The sequence below is a fragment of the Setaria viridis genome, chromosome 3 (assembly GCF_005286985.2).
Source record: "Setaria viridis chromosome 3, Setaria_viridis_v4.0, whole genome shotgun sequence".
In the NCBI taxonomy this organism is placed as follows: Eukaryota; Viridiplantae; Streptophyta; class Magnoliopsida; order Poales; family Poaceae; genus Setaria; species Setaria viridis.
Window position 1 is genome coordinate 42,002,146 of NC_048265.2, and position 8,439 is coordinate 42,010,584.

The window sequence follows — 8,439 nt, forward strand, 5'->3', positions numbered from 1 at the left end:
GAGGGGTGTGGTCGCGTGGGTTATTGCTTTATTAGTAGACCAGAAGCGAGGGCTTTTCTTGGGCGCTCCTATACATCTTCCGTGCGACAGAAACATCTGTCATCGCACGGCCCACCCACGGCCGATCAGTCAGCACCATGGCCCACCAACCGTGGCCTACCATGCATGCAGCATGCAGCACTGCGCAGCAGGAGGGAGGGCAGGCTGACACTGACAGCCAACAACATGTAGCCCAGGTTCAAGGTGGCAGGTACGCTTTACCACTTTTATGTTTCTTTAAATGAATATAATCAAAACATTTTAAGTATCAGATTCAACATTTTTTTCAAATTAAATTCAACATTTGGAGCAAACTAGTTCAACATTTATATGAAAATGTTGAGTTAGTTCATCTAAAATATTGAGTTCATTCATCTAAAGTGTTGAGTTTTAAAGAATAATAAAATATTTCAAATACTAAATTCAATATTTGTAGTAAACTAGTTCAACATTTATATGAAAATGTTGAAGTAACATATATAACATGTTGAGTTAGTTCATCTTAAATGTTGAGTTTTTTTAAAATAAAATATTTTAAATATTAGATTCAACATTTTTTCAAACTAAATTAATTAGTTCAAATTATATGAAAAATGTTGAAGTAATGTATGTAAAATGTTGAGTTAGTTTAGTAAAAATGTTGAGTTTTAAAAAAATAAAAAAGATATTCACATTGGATCTTGTTAGATTAATTCTTCGCAACACAGTGGTTTAAACGGATTGTAAAAGTAGTACACGGTTCGTGAGAAAAACACGATTTAAGTTTGAAAATCAAAAGGCACTTGGTCCCATCCAGGCCAACCGTGGAGCGACACGTGTAACCAACCCTTCCCCAAAGGCTGCTGGCTGCCCGCCTCTTTGATGCGCGCTGCGCGCTCAGTCCGCTGCACGTGGAGGAAGTAATCAAATCCGACGTTTGGGAGAGGCAGCACGAATCAAATCCGACGTTTGACATTTTTCTTCCGGAAGATGTATAGGATTTCCACTTTTCTTTCACTTAATTGAAGCCCAATAGCCACAGCAACTTCAGCCCATTAAAATTGCTGGTCCAGAGTTGCGAGTTATTTCAACCTCCGTATAGCCTTTTATAGCATCTCCAAGAGTGTCCAAAAAATAGAGTAAAAAAAATTGACTGTTTGGACTTGCCAAAAATTATTGCGAGAAAAAAAGTCCTCTTCTCCAACACTTGCCAACAATCAGTTCTAAAAAAAAAATCAAATTCCTACCACATGATCTATTTCTGGGGTCAGTTGGTGACTTTTTCGCATCAACATTTAACAAAAGCAGCTGCTCCATCTCCTAGACCCAAGGACAGCGTGCTGAAGGATGTAACACCCTAATTTTCATCTCATAATCGCTCAAGCAACTTTCTGAATTTTTCTAAATTTTAATTAAGGCTTTATTAAGTTATTAGGTTTTAATTGGAAATCCTTGGAGCTAATTAAACTCAAACATCATATTAAGTAATTTAGTTCAAATAAGTGTGAGTATACATTCTTGCTGGTGCATTCTAGTATTTATTGACTGCAAAAGTTTTTAATATGCGTTTATGCGTCTTTTAGGTTTTTCAGAGAATTTATTCTCTTGATCCTATAGCTAAATCCAATTTTTGGATGGTTCTAAAAATCTTTCTAGGAGCTCCAAGTATTTTATTTGGGTTCCTCATGTCCCAAATCATCCCCAGGAATTTTCCTAAATTTTTCGAGTTTTTGACTATTTTTCATGATTTAATTGCGATTTCAGAATTTTCTAGAATTGTTTTCGAATCTGAAATTAATTCCCAAAATTAGAAAAAGGGGAAAAATAAAACCGAACTCCAGACCGGCCTGTAAATACTTTCTAGTGATCTCCTTCACGTCCTTTTTTTCATACCGTAAATCCCACCTCATTTCGACAACCCTAACTCACACAGTTTGATGCTGACATCTTCATTTGTTAAACTCCGCGCGAGCAAATCCGGTGAAACCGTGAGTCCTAGGTCGAAGGTGAGCACACCATCGCTATTCTCGTCATCCTCGTTCTGTTCTACCGTTCAATCATGAGTTTGGACTCCGTTCCTGATGAGCCCCTTCTTCTCTCTGCTCCGATCAGCCGCCTCTTTGGCCATGGCCGAGCTCTGCCGCTCCTTCCCCGAGCGCCTGCTCGCCCGGCCTGCGCCCGATCTGAGCCGTGCCACCGCCCAGCCGCCGCCGCCACTTGCCCGACTGCGCAGCCGTCACCTTGACCCTCACCCTGCCAGCACGCGCCGCCGCCCGTACCTTCTGCCGCGCCCGCCTCTGCAGTTGCGCGCCGTGCCATTGCTGCCACCCTAAGCCGCCGCTCGCCACCTCGATGCGCCTTGCGCGGCATCCCACACCGCCAGCCGCCCGCGCTCCCTTGCCCAGCTGCCACCGTCGGCAACCCTAGCTCGGCCCACATGGATGGACTGGGTGGGATGTGTCTTGAGGAAGAATATGAAGCCAGTTTTTTGGTTAAGCCCCACAGAAAGTTCTAATCTTGCGATCCAGTCCAACCTTTAAGTTCTTCTGCGTATATGATATCAGTTTTCACAAATATGCCCCTAGAAGTTTAGTTTCCTCGCAGTTAAGCCCTTATATCTTATTTAGGCCATATTTTTTGCGTTTTAGCTCCATTTTGAGTGATTCTTTCGCTCACGTGTTTATCTTAACACGTAGATTAGTTTCGTACCACTTTTTAGTATGGTTAGTGATGTTTGGTGTACTGTTTCTTATTTTATTGTATTTCTTTCTTTGCATGTGCTTGTGTGATGCGTACAGTGTTGTCCATACATCTATGGGCCCACCAAAAGGTTTGGATAGTTCTAGATACAGGGTTATACACCGAGACGTGTCAGACATGGAGACTACGGTACAAGATGGCGTGGTCTACATGGAGGATAAGAACTAGTCGAGGATTAGAAAACTACTCATAGCAATTAGAGTAGGACTCTCTAGTCAAATCTGACGAGTATTATTGTAAACAACCGATCTGTAACCCTACCCCCCGGCAATATAAGGTGAGGTAGGGACCCCCTACAAACAAGTTCAGTTAATACAACACAACCAACACACACAGGACATAGGGTATTATGTGACATAAGTGGCCCGAACCTGTCTAAATCGTGTGTTCGAGTTCACCTTCGAGTTCCTGATCTCGACGAGCCCTACGCATAAAACACTACCTCAGGTACCGCCCTTGGTAGGTTGCTGAGTCTAAACATCGACAGCTGGCGTGCCAGGTAGGGGATCTCGCTGAGAATCCACTGGCGAACTCGATGGCTCAAGTCATCATCAAGCCCATCGTCGCTTTCGAAGTGGGTACGACATTCATCTTTGGCTCCTGGGTTAGCATCGCAGACGGTGCTGGAAACTTCCACCCCCATATCGCGCCGGCCCCAGAGGAGAAGCAGTACGACATCAACCTTCATCGCCAAGCTTTGGAGTATTTCATCGAAAAATTCAACGAAATTTTTGACCTATTTCGAGGCTCAGGGGACGAGTCTGAGTACAACTCGACTCAACTTCTCCCACTAGTAGGATTGGTTCCAATGAGCTGACGCCCAATCCATCGTGCAGATCGGCCTACAATACAAGTCGATTCCCGTTCGGACTTCAAAACTCGGGTGTTGCATACCAAGCTACCCTGTCCAGATCACAATCCAACTCGGATTTGATCAAGGACCTTGATTGCTACTCAGATCCGGACGAGGAGACTCCTTTATCAGGTCCACATAGGGCCTGGTGATAACATCTACTCTACAAGGCAGATTCGTCTACTGGCCCAACATGAAGCCACCTGCTCTCACCAAGGACAAGGAGTCACGCCTTGTCGCCTACCTTGACATCCTCCCATACCAGGAGGGTATCCCTTTGTCACCTATCTACGAAGAAGACGACTCCACAGAGGTCATCACATCAAGTTCGGGTAGTTTCTCTTCAGAATGGGAATTCCTCACCATCATTGCTGCACAAGAAGGCGATGGTGAAGGACCGCCAGAAAGGAATCCGTGACATGAACGTCATCTAGATGATATCTCGCAGGATGAGCTCACCGCTAATGTGGAAGGAGAAGAGATTGAAGCTCAAAGGAATCAACGGCGAGGAAGAAACGCTGCAAGAGCAGAGCGTCGCCTCCGCCTTGCATCTGGCCTACGCATCATGAACTTGGACCACGCGTTTGAAGCAGTCCAATCGCATCAACATCACACTCCTCTTGCCACTATTGCATCCATTAACCTGATTACTCGAGCATTGCTACAAACCAAGTACACCAGGCAACTCGCTCAGCTGGCGGAGCGTGCGTACTAGCAACTCGATCAGCAAAACCCATTACACTCGGTTCGGCGCACCTCATCCCATCATGGCAATAGCGGTAGGCAACCAAGTCGCAATAAGGGTGCTAGACCAAGTCGCAATGAGGGTGCCAGACCAAGTCACAATGAGGGTGCTAGAAACGAGGCTCCCAGAATTGAGGGTCCCAGACCGAGTCAAGCTAGAGCAGAAGGTAGTAGGGTGGAATCCTTGGGAGGCCGTGGGCACTGTGGGCTCATCCAGAGCCTGAAGCCCCAGTACGTGACCTCTGTCATAAGATCAACAATAGCCGCAATGCCTGCACAATAATTGAAGGGCGCCACCGCGAGCGCGAGCAAGAACTCGAGTACTTGGGTGAGGATTCTGATGGGTTCCCTGCCTTCTCAATATGAGTACGCAAGACAGTTCCACCCGACAAGTTTAAACCTCTAGGTATTACCAAGTACGACGCAAGCAAGACCCAGTCCAATGGTTGAGGTGCTGCTCACTATCAGTGCAGGCGGTGGGAGGAAATGACGACACCAAAGTTATCTACTTCCCCATCTGCATGCAGGCAGGGCCACTTACATGGCTCAAATCCTTAGAAAAGAACTCCATCAACACGTGGAGTCACCTCAAGGCGGCGTTCACAAACAACTTTGCAGGGGAAATGCAGCATCCTGGCAATAGGATCAACTTGTCTCAAGTCAAATACTAACAAGGCGAGACCCTGCGCAGCTATCTATGTCATTTTTTCGACAAGAAGGCCACTATCATGGACATCATGGAGCGGGATGCCATAGATTGCTTCCAGAACAGTCTCTATGACTGCCGGATGTTCCAAGATTTTGGTAGGAGATGCCCGGAAGATATCAAATCTCTTAAGATCATGATACAAGCCTGGGCGGATGAAAAAGACAAAGAGATCAAGAGGTTCGATTCTAGTCGTAATAGAGGTCAGAACAACAATAATTAGAGTAGTGGCCAACGCAACAACAAGAACTGTAACAACAACCGATGCAACTACTTGGGTGGCGAAAATCGCAAAAGGAAGCCATACAATACTATCACGGTGATGTATCAAACCTCCGAGAAAGACAGTGGAAATCAAGAAAGGACTCCGTTCAAAGAGCTCATAAAAAAGTAGTGCCTATGGTGCCCACACTCTAAGCACTCCACGATGGATTGTTATAGCTTGCGCGGAGTCATGAAAGATCTGCTGGAACCTTCTAGAGCAAAGGACAAGGGCAAGGACAAAGAAGACGAAGACGATGGCGACAATGGCGAATTCCAGAACCCATCCAACACTATCAACGTCATCTTCGACGGCACACTAGGTACAGCTACCAAGCGGTCCCAGAAACTAACCTTCCGAGAGATTATGTCCATTGAACCAGCAACGCCCACGTTCCTCAAATAGTTCGAGGTGCCAATCAACTTTTGCAAGAAGGATTAGTGGACTAGTTTCTCCGACCCAGGGCGCTATCCTCTCATCCTGGACCCAGTAGTCACAGGCTCTTAACTCACAAAAGTACTCATTGATGGCGGTAGTGGTCTCAACGTACTCTTCGCCAAGACTTTGAGAAAGATGGGCCTCGATGTTATAGATATGCTCACCCTGACGAACTCTCCGTTCTACAGTATTGTCCAAGGCAACGCGGCTGTACCCCTTGGTCAGGTGGTTTTTGCCAGTTACCTTCGGAACCAAAGAATACTACTGGACAGAGTACATCTGGTTTGAGATAGCTGATTCGAAACTTCATATCATGCTATCCTCGGAAGACCCACCTTGGCCAAATTTATGGCCATCCCGCATTACGTGTACTTAGTAGTCAAAATGTTGGGACCCAAGGGAGTACTCTCCCTGCGGGGAGACTTAAAGAGATCATACGACTGCGACATGAAAGCCGTGGAGCTAGCAGCGACTACTCAGGTGCCAAATTTGATGATGCAAGTCTTCCCGCTTCCAAGAAATTATCCCCGACAGAACTCGAGATTCCAGAGAAGAAGTCAGGGGCAACCAAGGTTAAGCTGGCAAGTGAAGTCGATATCAAAGCCATTGACCTTGAGACCGGCGATAGCTCCAAGACAGCCTTGATTGGCTCAGGGCTGGACCCTAAATGGGAAGACGCGCTCGTCAGATTCCTCCTAGCCAACTGAGATATCTTTGCATGGAAGCCATCAGATATGCTGGGGGTGACTAGGGAGTTGATCGAGCACTCACTAAATGTGGATCCCAAAGCTACATCAAAACGACAATGACTGCACCGATTCGTCCAAGATAGAAAGGAAGCACTCAAATAAGAGTTGGCCAAACTACTTGCGGCTGGCTTCATAAAAGAAGTCTATCATCCAGAGTGGCTGGCCAATCCCGTCTTGGTTCGGAAGAAAAACAATAACGAGGGGAGAATGTGTGTCGACTACACAGACCTCAACAAACACTGTCCAAAGGATCCTTTAGGCTCCCTAGGATTGATCAAGTCATTGACTTGATGGCTAGATGCGCCCTACTCTGTTTCCTTGATTGCTACTCGGGGTATCACTAGATAGCTCTCAAGGAAGAAGACCAAATCAAGATCGCATTCGTCACCCCCTATGGAGCATTCTGCTACACTACAATGTCGTTCAGGTTGAAGAACGCAGGTGCCACTTATCAATGAGCAATCCAGGAGTTTTTCAAGAAATAACTACACCGCAACGTAGAGGCGTACATGGATGATGTGTTCGTAAAGATCAGAAATCCTGACGACTTGATTGCGGATCTGGAAGAAACTTTCACAAGCTTATGAGAGTTCCGATGGAAGCTGAACCCAACCAAGTGCGTGTTCGGTGTACCCTCTAGAAAATTATTCGGGTTCATCATCAGTCACCGAGGGATTGAAACTAACCCCAAGAAGATCACCGCCATAACCAATTTGCACGCTCCATCGTGCATCAAGGACGTCCAGAAGCTAACTGGATGCATGGCAGCCCTCAATAGATTCATCTTAAGGCTTGGGGAATGAGGAATACCCTTCTTCAAATTATTCAAGTGGCAAGATAAATTCCAATGGACCGAGGAGATGGATCAAGCCTTTCAACAGTTGAAGGACTTCTTATCAAAGCCATCGGTCTTCACGACGCCTACTCCCAATAAAGACTTACTGCTCTATATCGCCGCGATAACTAACGTCATTAGCATGGTGATCGTGGTTGAAAGACCAGAACTAGGTCATGTATACAAAGTACATAGGCCCGTCTACTTTGTCAGCGAGGTGTTGTTGGATTCAAAATCTAGATACCCGCCAGTTCAAAAGCTACTATGTGCAATACTACTCACCTCGTGGAAGCTATGACACTACTTCTAGGAAAACAATATCTCTGTCGTCACAAAATTCCCCTTGTGAGAAAATCATCCACAATCGAGATGCAACAAGGATGAATCTCCAAGTCGGCAGTAAAACTCGGAGCACTATCCCTGGAATTCAAATCAAGGACTGCCATTTAGTCACAAGCACTAATCAATTTTATGGTAGAGTGGCAGGAAAATTAAGTACCAACACCAGCAGAATGCTCAGAGCATTGTGTCATGTACTTTGATGGATCACTCAAGCTCGACGGCGCCCGCGCAGGAGTACTCTTAATATCTTCCAAAGGCGAACAACTCAAATATGTGTTGCAAATCTTCTGGGAGGTGTCCAATAATGAAGCTGAATATGAAGCACTTCTGCATGGGCTCTGCCTAGCAGTCCCATTGGGAATCAAGTGATTGTTGGTCTACGATGACTCATTGGTAGTCATCAATCAAGTCAACGACGAGTGGGATCGCCACAAAGACAATATGGATGCGTACTGCCTAGAAGTACGCAAACTAGAGAACAAGTTCTTTGGCCTGTTGTTCCATCATGTGGCTCATGATAACAACGTGGTCGTAGATGTCTTATCCAAGGTCGGATCTACTTGTGCTCAAGTTTCAGCTGAGGTCTTCATCCATGAGCTACACAAGCCATCCATAGTGGAGCCGGCACCATCAACAACCACTAATGGAGGCCATGATGCACTAGACCGAAATGTTATGATGATTGATGTAAACTGGAGAACTCCCTTCATCATCTACATCAAGGAGCACAAG